Source organism: Thalassophryne amazonica, chromosome 13 (assembly GCF_902500255.1).
Source record: "Thalassophryne amazonica chromosome 13, fThaAma1.1, whole genome shotgun sequence".
NCBI classification, from domain to species: Eukaryota; Metazoa; Chordata; class Actinopteri; order Batrachoidiformes; family Batrachoididae; genus Thalassophryne; species Thalassophryne amazonica.
In genome coordinates this window covers 29,145,252-29,163,462 of record NC_047115.1, presented here as the reverse complement: position 1 = coordinate 29,163,462, position 18,211 = coordinate 29,145,252, and positions in this window count along the sequence as shown.

Below are 18,211 nucleotides of genomic sequence, written 5' to 3'. Positions count from 1 at the left end.
TTACACCTATGCAGTTCCTCAACTGACCCCTACTTGCCCCCCATTGAAAATTCAAATGTATAACATTAATTTTCTAAAATATGTACCAAAAGGTATACAACAGTGTTCAGAATAATAGTAGTGCTATGTGACTAAAAAGATTAATCCAAGTTTTGAGTATATTTCTTATTGTTACATGGGAAACAAGGTACCAGTAGATTCAGTAGATTCTCACAAATCCAGCAAGACCAAGCATTCATGATATGCACACTCTTAAGGCTATGAAATTGGGCTATTAGTAAAAAAAAGTAGAAAAGGGGGTGTTCACAATAATAGTCAGTGATGGGCACAGATAACCAAAAAATTAACTTTGACAACAGATAATCAGATAACTGAAAAGTTATCTTTGATAAAGCAATAAACCACCCAAAAATGTATCGGAAGTTACAGATAACCGATAAATTCCAATATTGTCTATGGTACATTTGTAACTACTAATAAACCGAATTTGAGTTTTAACACCATAATAGCTGCCAGTAATATTGAAAGTGACAACAAACCCAACCAATTAGCCCACGCTTTTGTCTTTGAACATCCTGCCCCTACTGGAAGCTCTTGTTCACTACACAGCTTCCAGCACACAGGCACCCTAAGAGCAGCCATAAAGCCAGCTCTCTTTCAATCACAACACTCCGGTCAGGCAGAGGTCTTGGAAAATAAAGTCATACTGACTTATGGTTTGGTGTATAAATAAAATGAATACTGATAGAATAACTCCATTAATGTCAATTCTGTCATTTGTACAAAGTTAAAATATAACATATATCTTTTAATGTTGAATAATGCACTAATTCTGAGGTTTTATAACAAACACAGACAGCTCGTAAAGGATTCTGGGTAAAAGTGCCTCTACTAAACACTGATTGGTTCAGTCATTCATTATGTAAACCAACACGTTAATGTGACGTGTGTGTGTTGGTGTTTACAGATAAATGTGCTTTTGTAAAATATTCCATTTTTTATTTGTAAAAACAGGCATTTTTACGGAGCCCTGGAAGTGTCATCGCAAAATGTTTTGCATGTGGAGAGAATGTGCGCTCATTTTATTAGTGCCGTGCGCACGTTTGATGATGTTGTAAAACTTGCACTTAATATTGTTTTAACACATAAATGTTGGCTTTACATTGTGCAGGTTTTGGCACTTTTTCAGATGATTTTTCGTTCGTCCGAGAATTTTTTTGGACCGAGTTTCAAGTTAATTGCGTGTCCTGTATCGTGTAGTGTACATGGAGTAACAAGCTGCGTTTAACATCTCACAACCACTTCCTGATCGCCGATGGTATGGTCGAATGAAAATCAAACCTGTTTGATATTATTCTGTATCCTGCTGCTGAGGGGCTACAAGCGTCCAACCGCTCCCACTGTGCCTGTGCAAACACTGCAAAGCTGTCTTGTAATGTTATTTTTTTGTTGTTGTTTTTTTAACTTAATTTGTAAAAAAAAAAAAAAGCCATTTGCAAAGCCAACAAGTTGATTTGACAACCCACTGATATAACCGGGGTCAAAATAAATAGAACACTGCCATCTACTGGTACCCAGATGCTTAGTACTTAGTCTTAGGGCGAATACTGCCATGAACACTACTGGCCAGTAGATGGCAGTAGAGGCCTGAAAAACTTGCCAAAACAAAATCCCAGATAATCCGTGTCTGCTACATTTAAGATGCATGGAATTTAACAAACGCAAACACAATAACATCTATAAACGCAGAGAATATATTCACGAGAGTTTTAGGCACTAGAGTTTAATGCTGCTGTCCGTGGAGCCTGAACAGAGTGTCTGAAATGCATTTGTCCTGTCGTGAACATACTGAGATTAGACTATCCTACCCATAATGCACTGCTGGGCACAGTATGTGCTCACTAAAACCTTAAAATTAGCACATTACTTTAAAAGTAAAACATATATCTGATATTTTCACTTTATAAAACGTCAGACATGACAGTAATTTTAAATAACGTCCAAAATTAGTTTGGTTAAAATTTGAACCATAAGTTAAAAATGTATGCCTCTGGATGACTTGGGTGATATTGCCAGTATATCAGTATGGTGTTAAAGGAAATGTTTTTTGTTGGTTTTTGTGTGTGTGTGTGTGTGTGTGTGTGTGTGTGTGTGTGTGTGTGTGTGTGTGTGTGTGTGTGTGTGTGTGTGTGTGTGTGTGTGTGTGTGTGTGTGTGTGTGTGTGTGTGTGTGTGTGTGTGTGTGTGTGTGTGTGTGTGTGTGTGTGTGTGTGTGTGTGAGAGATACCAGTTCTCTTTTATCTGCAGAGAATACAGTGGTTTCTTCTCGAAGCAGCTCTCTTCTGTTTGCAGAGGGTAGAACTATGCATTTGTTAGGAAACTTTTAACATGTAGGTGCTCAACTGGTTTTAAATTTTAAAAGTGTCTCTCACTGTTGATCTTTGTTTACTATGTTATCAGTCTAAAAGTTATCAGACAAAAAAATCTGATAATGAAAACATTATCTTCGATAATTATCTGTTATCGGATTATCGGAACTGTGCCCACCACTGATAATAGTAGTGTGGCATTTAGTCAGTGAGTAAGTCAATTTTGTGGAACAAACAGGTGTGAATCAGGTGTCCCCTATTTAAGGATGAAGCCAGCACCTGTTGAACATGCTTTTCTCTTTGAAAGCCTGAGGAAAATGAGTTGTTCAAGACATTGTTCAGAAGAACAGCGTAGTTTGAGTAAAAAGTTGATTGGAGAGGGGAAAACTTATATGCAGGTGCAAAAAATTATAGGCTGTTCATCTACAATGATCTCCAATGCTGTAAAATGGACAAAAAAACAGAGACGCGTGGAAGAATACGGAAAACAACCATCAAAATGGATAGAAGAATAACCAGAATGGCAAAGGCTCACCCATTGATCAGCTCCAGGATGATCAAAAACAGTCTGGAGTTACCTGTAAGTGCTGTGACAGAATACGCCTGTGTGAAGCTAATTTATTTGCAAGAATCCCCCACAAAGTCCCTCTGTTAAATAAAAGACGTGCAGAAGAGGTTATAATTTGCCAAAGAAAACATCAACTGGCCTAAAGAGAAATGGAGGAATATTTTGTGGAGTGATGAGAGTAAAATTGTTCTTTTTGGGTCCAAGGGCCGCAGACAGTTTGTGAGATGACCCCTAAACTCTGAATTCAAGCCACAGTTCACAGTGAAGACGGTGAAGCATGGTGGTGCAAGCATCATGATATGGGCATGTTTCTCCTACTATGGTGTTGGGCCTATATATCGCATACCAGGTATCATGGATCAGTTTGGATATGTCAAAATATTTGAAGAGGTCATGTTGCCTTATGCTGAAGAGGACATGCTCTTGAAATGGGTGTTTCAACAAGACAATGACCCCAAGCACACTAGTAATTGAGCAAAATCTTGGTTCCAAACCAACAAAATTAATGCCTTGCAGATGTGAAGAAACCATGAAAAACTGTGGTTATACAACTAAATACTAGTTTAGTGATTCACAGGATTGCTAAAAAAGCAGTTTAAACATAACAGTTTTGAGTTTGTAGCGTCAACAGCAGATGCTACTATTATTGTGAACACCCCCTTTTGTACTTTTTTACTAATAGCCCAATTTCATAGCCTTAAGCGTGTGCATATCATGGATGCTTGGTCTTGTTGGATTTGTGAGAATCTACTGAATCTACTGGTACCTTGTTTCCCATGTAACAATAAGAAATATACTCAAAACCTGGATTAATCTTTTTAGTCACATAGCACTACTATTATTCTGGACACTACTGTACACAGTCAATCTTTGGTGCTTGTAACCAGATTTGAAGGATTCCTCTGCAAATATTCCCTTATCTGCTGCACTAATGCCACGTGCAAACAGTAAGTGTGCTTGTCTCCCAAGTGAAACCTCCAATTCAAGACCAGCATACCCATGGGTGCACAGATGAGTGTAAGTCCATTTGGTATTAAGGTAAAGTGGGTGCTAGGCATGAAAATGATAACCACTTTGGTCTGACACAAACATGTACACATGCACTGATCTGTGCGCTGCTTTGCACCGTGTGGAATATCATGCCCAGTGTGTCTGGCCATAATGAATGCGCAAAATAAAATAGATACAGTTCACTGCCACTTTTTGCATCATCTGGATACACCAAACCTCAGGAACATCTGCAGTCCTGTTGTACAGATTACTCAGCAACACTCTGGATGGGGTCTTCATCTTATGTGATTAATAGTAAAAAGCAAAGACGGATGCAACCTTCAGAACTGAGAGAAAAAGAACAAGGTTCCATTGATCCCCTGTTTACAGCTCTATTCTGATATCCCTCAGATGTCTCTTCTTTTCTGTCATTTTTATTTTACCACTTTTCCTTCGTCATCCTGTCTCTTTTGCATTTGATATCAAAAGAGCATCCTTCCCTATGATTGGACTAAACATCAATGTCTTACTTTCAAACATATAAAGTGCAATAAAAATGGAGTGGATCAGATTGGTGGAACTCTTAATAAGACCTCTCTGACAGGCTTTGAGATTTGTAAATTAAGATAGAAGAACTACAGGCAAAGCATAAACTGGGAAGATGTTTGACAGACAAGGAAATTAAAGGCTGTGTTCATGGAGAAAATGTCAAATAACACCAAAAGTCGATGAACCCAACCTTTATCCTTGCTCCCTGTCAGGTTTTCCATGTAATTGGCTGTTTAGCTATTTGAGTTAACAAGCAATTGAACAGGAGTACCTAATAAAGTGGCCGATATATAGGAGGGTAGGCTGAAAAGGTCTAAGGCTCACTATGATAAAAGTTAATGCATTAACTGTATCATTAATTCAGTTAATGTGTTTGTTAATGCATTCAGGTAATGCATTAACTGTATCATAGTGAGCCTTAGAACTTTTCAGCCTACCCTCATATTAAGGCTGTGTCAGCACAGAGCGCACACAGCCTGCTAGATTGAAACGGACCATCAGATCAGAACACGCAGATCTGACTGTCACGTCACCCACATGAGCATGCCGTCCACAAGACATGCATGTCGGGCAGAACATGCACGCGGCTGACTGGACGCAGCAGACCAGTACGTAGATGTGGACATCAGAGCATACTGCTTCTCATTCATGTCTTTTCATGACTGTATGTCTGTGACCATGGGTCATCACCAGAGGAAATGAATGGATCATATTTGTATTGCCCACTTGATAAATGCGGTGTTTTTATATGGTGTGTGATTGTAATTTTTTTTATAATACTTTCATGTCCTTCCTGATATGAGGCAGATTCCCGCAATTTTCAAAGAACAGTTCCACAGCTCAGTGGTAAAGTTGCTGACTGGCAATCAGAGCTTTTGGAAAGCACGGGTTCGCGTCCAGTGGGTGGTATGTGTTATTATTATATTTTTTATTCCACATAAGCGGCACAATGTGGAACACCTCTCACTGTTCCTGCTTGAAAGACACCTTTGCGTGCACGATCCCGGTGCGAGACCTCGTGCATGCGAGCGATGTTTTGTGGTGCGCAAATTCAGACTGTTTCACCGTATTTGTCCAAACGCCGTCCAAACTTCGCACTATGTGTGAAGGGCCCTTTACGGAACTACAACAATCTCTGCAGCAATCCACCAATCAGGCCTGTATGGTAGAGTGGACAGACGGAAGCCACTCCTTAGTAAAAGGCACATGGCAGCCCGCCTGGAGTTTGCCAGAAGGCACCTGAAGGACTCTCAGACCACAAGAAACAAAATTCTCTGGTCTGATGAGACAAAGATTGAACTCTCTGAGGTGAGTCAGGACTGAGGGAAAGATGAATGCAGCAATGTACAGAGACATCCTGGATGAAAATCTGAATCAGAGCTCTCTTGACCTCAAACTGGGGTGACAGTTAATCTTTCAATGGGACAATGCCCCTAAGCACACAGCCAAAATACCAAAGGAGTGGCTTCAGGACAACTCTGTGAATATCCTTGAGTGGCCCAGCCACAACCCAGACCTGAATCTGATTGAACATCGTTGGAGAGATCTGAAAATGGCTGAGCACTGACGCTCCGCATCCAACCTGATGGAGCTTATAATATCCCTTGTACAATGAAATACTTATAATTAAGCCATAAAAAATGAGTTTTTAGTGTCCTGTCACAAAGATTTGCAAATATTTGGCACAATGGAAAATCATATTTGTTATTTTTAATTTTATGAAAAATGGAAAACCAGGCTGTGCTCAGTATATGATAAACAGTTTCATTACTTGGTTTGTATTTTGCAATTAAAAACTCAAACTATTACAGTATGTATCAAAAGTTGCATTTAAAATGAAAGAACATCACCTTCCCAATTACAAGAATGACTGACTTTTCTATTTCGTCATACAGGATGAAGTCTTCTCCTTCTTTTAAATTGCATATTTCCATTTCTGCAAGTATTGTCAGAGCATCATACACCCTTAGAAAATGTCCAGGAATTCAGCGAAGAATGCCTTTACGATTCTAAATGTTCATGTTGAAAATGACAAAAATTGCAAATCACAGAAAGAATATGAATTATTTTTGTGTGGAGGAAAACTTTGTGCATTTAGTGAGGAAAGCTGTGGTAGATATACCCACAACATAGTCTGCAGCTTGCACACCAACGCTGTCATCAGGATGTGTCAACAGCAAAATACATCTACTACCTATAACTGCAGTGCAAAAACTGTGTGGCATATCTTTGGAGAACTAAGACTTTCACCACATTGTATTGCATTGGGCCACCATAAATCTTATGATGAAGAGAATTTAGGTAAGATTAGTATTTAAATGATTTAATGTTTTCACATTTGAAATGGTTGCTAGAGGACGCCTTGTTGGTTTATAGGGAAACACAAGATCATTTTATACAACCGTGATCACAACATCACTTGGTCATATGACACTTTTTAATGCCAATTTGGGAAAAATAGAAAACTTGGAAAATGTAATTTTCTTGGCCTCATATGCAAAAGTACAGTGAGGCAAATAAATATTTGATCCACTTTTGATTTTGCTAATTTTCCCACCTGCAAAGAATGGAGAAGTCTGTAATTTTTATCATAGGTACACTTCAACTATGAGTGACAAAATCTTAAAAATCAGAAAATCACATTGTATGATTTTAAATAATTAATTTGCATTTTATTGCATGAAATAAGTATTTGATACAATAGGACAGACCTTAATATTTGGTACAGAAACCATTGTTGGCAATTACAGAGGTCAGACATTTCCTGTAGTTCTTGACCAAGTTTGCACACTGTAGCAGGGATTTTGGTCCACTCCTCCATACTGATCTTCTCCAGATCTTTCAGGTTTCGAGTGTCAGCTCCCTCCAAAGATTTTCTATTGAGTTCAGGTCTGGAGACTGGCCAAGCCACTCCAGGACCTTGAAATGCGTCTTACAGAGCCCCTCCTTAGTTGCCCTGGCTGTGTGTTTGGGGTCATTGTCATGCTGGAAGACCCAGCCACGACCCATCTTCAATGCTCTTACTGAGGGAAGGAGGTTGTTTGCCAAAATCTCATGACACATGGCCCCATCCATCCTCCCTTCAATATGGTGCAGTCGTCCTGTCTCCTTTGCAGAAAAGCACCCCCAAAAATGATGTTTCCACCCCCATGCTTCATGGTTGGGACGGTGTTCTTGGGGTTGTTCTCATCCTCCAAACACGGCGAGTGGAGATGATACCAAAAAGCTTTATTTTGGTCTCATCTGACCACATGACCTTCTCCCATGCCTCCTCTGGATCATCCAGATGGTTACTGGTGAACTTCAAACGGGCCTGGACATGTGCTGGCTTGAGCAGGGGGACCTTGCTGCCCTGCAGGATTTTAAACCATGATGGCAGAGTGTGTTACTAATGCAGTCTTTGTGACTGTGGTCCCAGCTCTCTTCAGGTCATTGATCAGGTCTTCTATGTAGTTCTGGGCTTTCTCAGAATCTTCCTTACCCCATGAGGTGAGATCTTGCATGGAGCTCCGAACTGAGGAAGATTGACAGTCATCTTGTGTTTCTTTGATTTTCTAATAATTACACCAACAGTTGTCTTCTCACCAAGCTGCTTGCATATTGTCCTGTAGTCCATCCCAGCCTTGTGCAGGTCTACAGTTTTGTCCCTGGTGTCCTTAGACAGCTCTATGGTGGACAGGTTGGAGTGTGATTGATTGAGTGTGTGAACAGGTGTCTTTTATACAGGTAACAAGTTCAAACAGGTGCAATTAATACAGGTAAAGAGTGCAGAATAAGAGGGCTTCTTAAAGAAAAATTAACAGGTCTGTGTGAGCCAGAATTCTTACTGGTTGGTAGGTTATCAAATACTTATTTCATGCAATAAAATGCAAATTAATTCTTTAAAAATCATACAATGTGATTTTCTGATTTTTTTTTTATTATTATTTATTTATTTATTTTTTGGATTCTGTCTCTCACAGTTGAAGTGTACCTACGATAAAAATTACAGACCTCTGCATTCTTTGTTGGTGCAAAAACTTGCAAAATCATCAGTGGATCAAATACTTATTTGCCTCACTGTACATGACTACACAACTGACAGCATAAACATACACAAACACCTACCTGCACATGCACTGAACCACAAGTTTATTTGAAAGAAACTAAGGAAACCTCATCACTCATCACTTTTGGTATCAATGTGTCAAGATGATGAATCAAAAAAACCTTCCCTTTGGAACATCAATTTATCTCTCTCTATATGCCTCTGCATAGAATATGTACTGCCTCATAACCCATAAATCAAAGTTCATTGCCTTGATGATTATACATGTGTGGCAGGATAGAGTAATTGGTCCCGGTGATTTTCAGCTGGTGTCTGATTCCAGCCAATCACTCTGGGAGAATGCCACATAAAAGCGGGCAAGGGAGCACCTGTCTTTCGCTCGCTTGCTGGAGATTGGGTGCACGTCCCTGCCTGGCGTTTTCACTTCCACGTTCCTGTGGTAGATGGGCTATCGAGAGCAGCTGCGATCTTTTTGAATTATCTGTCAAGTGCTTATTTTAATTGTTTTGCCACACAGAGACTTCTCTGGGTGTTACGACTGGCTGCACGCTCCCTGTTGCTTTTGATGCCGTTTGGCCATTCGCTGCTGGTTGTCCCCATGTAGCACTGATTCCAGGGCGTGATCCTCCTCCTCCAGCCATTGATGTGTCGCTCATTGTTTTAGCTGTTTAACTTGTAGGTTTGCGGTTGAGAGTGGTGGCACAGCGAACTGACTCGCTGCAGGAAACAACTGCTGCTTTGCTGTGTTTGGTTAAACTCATTCTACGTCGGACTGAACGTGGATTAGTAATGCTGCCCTTTTTATTTTTCTTTGTTTGTGGCATGGTCTTTTAAAGTACATGTGGGTCTGTGTGGGAACGGCACAGAAATTTGTCTTTCTTTGATTTTTTTTTTTTTTTTTTTTTAAATGTTCATTTTTGCTGCAACGCACTTACTGGATTATTGTTAGTTTTGGGTCCATTTGGTTATTGTGGGTTGCAGTTTAATTGTAGCTGTTGGGTTATTTTACTTTTGATTTTCCATTGGTGACAAAATTATATTTTTGTTTTCATTATTTTGTTTCTAATTCTTTTGTGTTTTATTTTCCCATTCAGGCCCTGAGCCCACAGTGGTGGATTGGTGTCCCTCCATCTGCTGCAGTGGGTCTCAGCCCTGATGGGTTCCCAGTATCTTTTCTTACTGTGATCTTGTTGGTGTTTTTTGTTTTGTTTTGTTTTTTGCCTTTATTGGAATTTTAATGGCAGAAACAAAACGGAATTAATAAATCAACTTTGTATTTTTGAAAAAAATGAGGTGGGCTTCATAGATAATTGGCAAAGCTTCTGGGGAAAACCTGGTCTTGTTAGGAGAGACGGCATCCATCCCACTTTGGATGGAGCAGCTCTCATTTGTAGAAATCTGGCCAATTTTCTTAAATCCTCCAAACTGTGACTATCCAGGGTTGGGACCAGGAAGCAGAGTTGTAGTCTTACACACCTCTCTGCAGCTTCTCTCCCCCTGCCATCCCCTCATTACCCCATCCCCGTAGAGACGGTGCCTGCTCCCTGACCACCAATAACCAGCAAAAATCTATTTAAGCATAAAAATTCAAAAAGAAAAAATAATATAGCACCTTCAACTGCACCACAGACTAAAACAGTTAAATGTGGTCTATTAAACATTAGGTCTCTCTCTTCTAAGTCCCTGTTGGTAAATGATATAATAAGTGATCAACATATTGATTTATTCTGCCTTACAGAAACCTGGTTACAGCAGGATGAATATGTTAGTTTAAATGAGTCAACACCCCCGAGTCACACTAACTGTCAGAATGCTCGTAGCACGGGCCGAGGCAGAGGATTAGCAGCAATCTTCCATTCCAGCTTATTAATTAATCAAAAACCCAGACAGAGCTTTAATTCATTTGAAAGCTTGACTCTTAGTCTTGTCCATCCAAATTGGAAGTCCCAAAAACCAGTTTTATTTGTTATTATCTATCGTCCACCTGGTCGTTACTGTGAGTTTCTCTGTGAATTTTCAGACCTTTTGTCTGACTTAGTGCTTAGCTCAGATAAGATAATTATAGTGGGTGATTTTAACATCCACACAGATGCTGAGAATGACAGCCTCAACACTGCATTTAATCTATTATTAGACTCTATTGGTTTTGCTCAAAAAGTAAATGAGTCCACCCACCACTTTAATCATATCTTAGATCTTGTTCTGACTTATGGTATGGAAATAGAAGACTTAACAGTATTCCCTGAAAACTCCCTTCTGTCTGATCATTTCTTAATAACATTTACATTTACTCTGATGGACTACCCAGCAGTGGGGAATAAGTTTCATTACACTAGAAGTCTTTCAGAAAGCGCTGTAACTAGGTTTAAGGATATAATTCCTTCTTTATGTTCTCTAATGCCATATACCAACACAGTGCAGAGTAGCTACCTAAACTCTGTAAGTGAGATAGAGTATCTCGTCAATAGTTTTACATCCTCATTGAAGACAACTTTGGATGCTGTAGCTCCTCTGAAAAAGAGAGCTTTAAATCAGAAGTGCCTGACTCCGTGGTATAACTCACAAACTCGTAGTTTAAAGCAGATAACCCGTAAGTTGGAGAGGAAATGGTGTCTCACTAATTTAGAAGATCTTCACTTAGCCTGGAAAAAGAGTCTGTTGCTCTATAAAAAAAAGCCCTCCGTAAAGCTAGGACATCTTTCTACTCATCACTAATTGAAGAAAATAAGAACAACCCCAGGTTTCTTTTCAGCACTGTAGCCAGGCTGACAAAGAGTCAGAGCTCTATTGAGCTGAGTATTCCATTAACTTTAACTAGTAATGACTTCATGACTTTCTTTGCTAACAAAATTTTAACTATTAGAGAAAAAATTACTCATAACCATCCCAAAGACGTATCGCTATCTTTGGCTGCTTTCAGTGATGCCGGTATTTGGTTAGACTCTTTCTCTCCGATTGTTCTGTCTGAGTTATTTTCATTAGTTACTTCATCCAAACCATCAACATGTTTATTAGACCCCATTCCTACCAGGCTGCTCAAGGAAGCCCTACCATTATTTAATGCTTCAATCTTAAATATGATCAATCTATCTTTGTTAGTTGGCTATGTACCACAGGCTTTTAAGGTGGCAGTAATTAAACCATTACTTAAAAAGCCATCACTTGACCCAGCTATCTTAGCTAATTATAGGCCAATCTCCAACCTTCCTTTTCTCTCAAAAATTCTTGAAAGGGTAGTTGTAAAACAGCTTACTGATCATCTGCAGAGGAATGGTCTATTTGAAGAGTTTCAGTCAGGTTTTAGAATTCATCATAGTACAGAAACAGCATTAGTGAAGGTTACAAATGATCTTCTTATGGCCTCGGACAGTGGACTCATCTCTGTGCTTGTTCTGTTAGACCTCAGTGCTGCTTTTGATACTGTTGACCATAAAATTTTATTACAGAGATTAGAGCATGCCATAGGTATTAAAGGCACTGCGCTGCGGTGGTTTGAATCATATTTGTCTAATAGATTACAATTTGTTCATGTAAATGGGGAATCTTCTTCACAGACTAAAGTTAATTATGGAGTTCCACAAGGTTCTGTGCTAGGACCAATTTTATTCACTTTATACATGCTTCCCTTAGGCAGTATTATTAGACGGTATTGCTTAAATTTTCATTGTTACGCAGATTATACCCAGCTTTATCTATCCATGAAGCCAGAGGACACACACCAATTAGCTAAACTGCAGGATTGTCTTACAGACATAAAGACATGGATGACCTCTAATTTCCTGCTTTTAAACTCAGATAAAACTGAAGTTATTGTACTTGGCCCCACAAATCTTAGAAACATGGTGTCTAACCAGATCCTTACTCTGGATGGCATTACCCTGACCTCTAGTAATACTGTGAGAAATCTTGGAGTCATTTTTGATCAGGATATGTCATTCAAAGCGCATATTAAACAAATATGTAGGACTGCTTTTTTGCATTTACGCAATATCTCTAAAATCAGAAAGGTCTTGTCTCAGAGTGATGCTGAAAAACTAATTCATGCATTTATTTCCTCTAGGCTGGACTATTGTAATTCATTATTATCAGGTTGTCCTAAAAGTTCCCTAAAAAGCCTTCAGTTAATTCAAAATGCTGCAGCTAGAGTACTGACGGGGACTAGAAGGAGAGAGCATATCTCACCCATATTGGCCTCTCTTCATTGGCTTCCTGTTAATTCTAGAATAGAATTTAAAATTCTTCTTCTTACTTATAAGGTTTTGAATAATCAGGTCCCATCTTATCTTAGGGACCTCGTAGTACCATATCACCCCAATAGAGCGCTTCGCTCTCAGAAGGCAGGCTTACTTGTAGTTCCTAGGGTTTGTAAGAGTAGAATGGGAGGCAGAGCCTTCAGCTTTCAGGCTCCTCTCCTGTGGAACCAGCTCCCAATTCAGATCAGGGAGACAGACACCCTCTCTACTTTTAAGATTAGGCTTAAAACTTTCCTTTTTGCTAAAGCTTATAGTTAGGGCTGGATCAGGTGACCCTGAACCATCCCTTAGTTATGCTGCTATAGACGTAGACTGCTGGGGGGTTCCCATGATGCATTGTTTCTTTCTCTTTTTGCTCTGTATGCATCACTCTGCATTTAATCATTAGTGATCGATCTCTGCTCCCCTCCACAGCATGTCTTTTTCCTGGTTCTCTCCCTCAGCCCCAACCAGTCCCAGCAGAAGACTGCCCCTCCCTGAGCCTGGTTCTGCTGGAGGTTTCTTCCTGTTAAAAGGGAGTTTTTCCTTCCCACTGTAGCCAAGTGCTTGCTCACAGGGGGTCGTTTTGACCGTTGGGCTTTTACATAATTATTGTATGGCCTTGCCTTACAATATAAAGCGCCTTGGGGCAACTGTTTGTTGTGATTTGGCGCTATATAAAAAAAATGATTGATTGATTGATTGAGTGGGTCTGGGAGCACCAGGCTCACTTACAGATGGCTTTTGAGGGAGCTCATGAGCGGTTAAAGGCTGCTGCAGAGCGTCGTAAGAAAGATCATAACCAGCATGTCCGAGATGTTCCTTTGATGGAGGGCCAGTTGGTCTGGTTGCAAGACCTTGGTGTATGGGGGTGCCATAAGATCCAGGATCAGTGAGTCTCGGTGATGTATCATCTTTTGAGGGCACAGAGGGAAGGGGAATCGGTTTATACCATTGCCTGTAGAAATGATTTAACCATTGTTCCATGTTGAAGGCTGTGATAGGATTGTGCTGCAGTTTCTTCTCCACCTCCTTTGGAGCAGTCTCAGTCAGAGGACAAGTTGTCATATAATGGTGGGTGGTTGGTATTGGGGCCTGAGAACACAGTGTCTACCCATGTTCACACAGAAGTGGTGACCCAACCCATTCCTCAGGCAGAGGTTGTGACCCAACCTGCTACTCAACAGTTGAGCTTATGTTTTGACCCAATTTCCTTGGTATCATCTTCATTTGTGGATCCTGTTCCTGTGGAGTCAGGTACTTCTTCCCTTCCAGTTGTTGAAGGAGTTGCAGTCCGGTGGGCAGCTAGGACAACTATAGCTTATTCTAATGTTCGCCACCTTCCACAGTCTGCAGTACATGTTAATCCTGCTTTATGCCTGCAAAGCATAAAAAGGATTTACATGGTGGTGTAATTAAGCTGTCATTTAATTTAATACATGAATAGTGAGAAGGGGGTAGGAATTTATAAGTGTTTACCTCTTTCTACTCCATTTCAAGCATTGTTTATTAGTTGACATTTTTTTCTTGTGGAATTTCTTTTCTTTTTTGTGTGTTTTGTGAGTTCGGGGAGGCTATGGAGGAAGACTATCGGTCGGCCTCGAAGAGATTCTGGCAAACCGTCCGACGCCTCAGGAGGCGGAAGCAGCTCTGCACCAGCACTGTTTACGGTGCGGGTGGGGAGCTGTTGACCCTGACTGGGGATGTTGTCGGGCGGTGGAAGGAGTACTTCGAGGATCTCCTCAATCCCATCGTCACGTCTTCCGAAGAGGAAGCAGAGACTGGGGACTTGGAGGCGGACTCATCCATTACCCAGGCCGAAGTCACCGAGGTGGTTAGAAAGCTCCTCGGTGGCAAGGCTCCTGGGGTGGATGAAATCCGTCCTGAGTACCTTAAGTCTCTGGATGTTGTGGAGCTGTCTTGGCTGACATACCTCTGCAACATCGCGTGGCGATCGGGGACAGTGCCTCTGGATTGGCAGACCGGGGTGGTGGTCCCTCTGTTTAAGAAGGGGGACCGGAGGGTGTGTTCCAACTATAGGGGGATCACACTCCTCAGCCTCCCCGGTAAGGTCTATTCCAGAGTACTGGAGAGGAGAATTCGACCGATGGTCGAACCTCGGATTCAGGAGGAGCAGTGTGGTTTTCGTCCTGGTCGCGGCACACTGGACCAGCTCTACACACTCCATCGGGTGCTCGAGGGTTCATGGGAGTTTGCCCAACCAGTCCACATGTGTTTTGTGGATCTGGAGAAGGCATTCGACCGTGTCCCTCAGCGCACCCTGTGGGGAGTGCTCCGGGAGTACGGGGTCCGGGGTCCTTTGCTAAGGGCTATCCGGTCCCTGTACGACCGCAGCAGGAGCTTGGTTCGCATTGCCGGTAGTAAGTCAAACCTGTTTCCAGTGCACGTTGGCCTCCGCCAGGGCTGCCCTTTGTCACCGGTTCTGTTCATTATTTTTATAGACAGAATTTCTAGGCGCAGCCAGGGTGTAGAGGGGGTCTGGTTTGGGAACCACAGAATCTCGTCTCTGCTGTTTGCGGATGATGTGGTTCTGTTGGCTTCGTCAAATCAGGACCTTCAGCGTGCACTGGGGTGGTTTGCAGCCAAGTGTGAAGCGGGATGAAAATCAGCACCTCCAAATCTGAGGTCATGGTTCTCGACCGGAAAAAGGTGCTTTGCCCTCTTCAGGTCGGTGGAATGTCCTTGCCTCAAGTGGAGGAGTTTAAGTATCTCGGGGTCTTGTTCATGAGTGAGGGACGGTTGGAGCGTGAGATTGATAGACGGATCGGTGCATCATCTGCAGTGATGCAGTCGCTGTATCGGACCATCGTGGTGAAGAGAGAGCTGAGTACGGGGGCAAAGCTCTCGATTTACCGATCGATCTATGTTCCGATCCTCACCTATGGTCATGAGATTTGGCTCATGACCGAAAGAACGAGATCGCGAGTACAAGCGGCCGAGATGAGTTTCCTCCGCAGGGTGGCTGGGCGCTCCCTTAGAGATAGGGTGAGGAGCTCGGTCACTCGGGAAGAGCTCGGAGTCGAGCCGCTGCTCCTCCACGTCGCAAGGAGTCAGTTGAGGTGGCTCGGGCATCTTTTCCGGATGCCCCCTGGACGCCTCGCTGGAGAGGTGTTCCGGACACGTCCCACTGGGAGGAGGCCCCGGGGAAGACCCAGGACACGCTGGAGGGACTACATCTCTCAGCTGGCTTGGGAACGCCTTGGGGTTCCCCTGGAGGAGCTGGAGGAGGTGTGTGTGGATCGGGAGGTCTGGGCGGCTTTGCTTGAGCTGCTGCCCCCACGACCCGACTCCAGATAAAGCGGAAGAAAATGGATGGATGGATGGATACATGCCATCCACAGGATTCAAGCCTGCACCTTCCAAAAGCTCTGATTATCAGTCAGAAACGTTACCACTGAGCTACCATCACTGTCCTGTGAAAGGTGCGGGAAAATGCCTGATATCAAGAAGGACATGGACGTATTTAAGACAAAATAAAGCCACACACCATATAAAAACACTGCATTTTATAGAATCCCTCTTATCAAGCAGACAGTACGAGTATGACCCGTCTGTTCCTCTGTAGATTACGCCGCATCATGTGGAACAGAGCTTATGTGGGTGATGTGACAGTCAAATCTGACTGGAGCCCGACCGATATGGATTTTTTGAGGCCGATGCTGGTAACGATATTTGGATGAAAAAAATGCCGATAACTGATAAATCGGCTGATTTGCCAATAGCCGATAAATCAGCCGATATTTTTTTAAATGAATAAAATGTTCTTTTTTGGACCCTTAACAAAAAAGGTATGAGCTAAAAGCTGAAGCTTTGTCCTCATATTGATTAACTTTATAACAGAGAAGAATTTTCAAGTTCAAAAAATGCAATCAAGAATTAAACCTTTGTGAAATTAGCAAATACATATCCTTAGAAAGAGTTGTGAAATACATCTGATCTTGTACCTCTTGTTGCTGCAACTTATATCGACCAATAATATCGGTCGGCCAATATATCGGTCGGGCTCTAAATCTGATGGTCCATTTCACCTTGGGTAGCCCATCAATGTGCGTGCTGTGTGCTCGCCTGCTGTAGCCCATTGCAACAGTGAGATATGTTTTTATGTATGTCCATGTGATTACAGCAAGCAGACACGTGTGTCACAGTGGACAGTTGTTAGTTCATGTCCATCCAAACATGGTACATGTTCTCCAGCCATGACGTCTGGAACCACAGATCTCCACAGCCACTCCTGTGGGTGGCCACACCCCCTGTCAGTTCAGCGCACACACCAACGTTTCACTGTCTGTTTGCAAAGCCACACTCGTGGGACACTTAGACAAATTTCACATCCATCCCAACAGTGATTGTCTGCTGACTGTTGTCATGTTAATAGCACGAATGGCCACACATTTTCTAAGTGCCATGCGAGTGGTGTTAGATGTTCGTGCGTGTCAGCTGGAATTTGGCCGACACCTGCCGTGAGAGGGTTTGATGGGTTTTCATAGCACACACTCTGTCTTTCAGCCGCAGGTGTGTGCAAATAATTGTAGCAACAGGTGTACGAGGCGTTAGAGGCAGCTACGATTTTACAAGTATTGCATACGATTCCTGCTTCTTGCGCATTTCTTGTGCAGTTCGACCGAATCTGCAGTATGTGTGAAGGTGCCCTAAGTTATGAAGCCCAGTGAACCACTTTGTCTGACCAGGACTAATTAATTCTTACAAGAGATGTCAACAGAATGCAAGTGCAGCAGAAGAGTGAATCCGTTGGATCTACAGTGACTGCGACCTTCTGCCGGCCCTGAATGTCCTCTGAGCCAGCTGTCCCGTTAGCAGCACAGACAGTAGACAAACTGTCAGTGCCGCACAAAATGATATCACAGTACTGTGGGCCTGCTGAGTGGAAGGTTTCTTATGCAAAGTTGGTGAAAGTGCAGCAAAAAAAAAGAAAAAAGCATACAAAAGGAAACATCTGCTGCTTTTGTATTTGTCAAAAGTAGAAGATCTGTGTGAGTAGGCATGTGTCACATACAGTACTCATCTGTTCATGGAGATCTCCTCATTCTGTGCAAAAGTGACAACACATGCTGCCCTTTCATGGGCAATATGGCACTTAATGAAAACATCTGCGAATTTGGTATACATTACAAAGAATAGTTGAATTGGCAGGAGTGTTACATAGGAGGTCCTTCCTTACACATCTCCAAGTATACAAGCACATTGGAACACAGGTGGACGTGGAACCTCAGACCTTCTTACTGGGATACAAAACTGTTATGACACCATGCTGTACAATTATGACCTATACAGCAAGTCATTTCTTTTGCTTTCTCCCTTTTTGCTCAATGTATCTGCATGTTATTTTGGTACAAGTTTTACATCAGATGCCCATCAATTTCAATTTAATTTCAATTTATTTTAATTTATATACCGCCAAATCACAACAAAGTTGC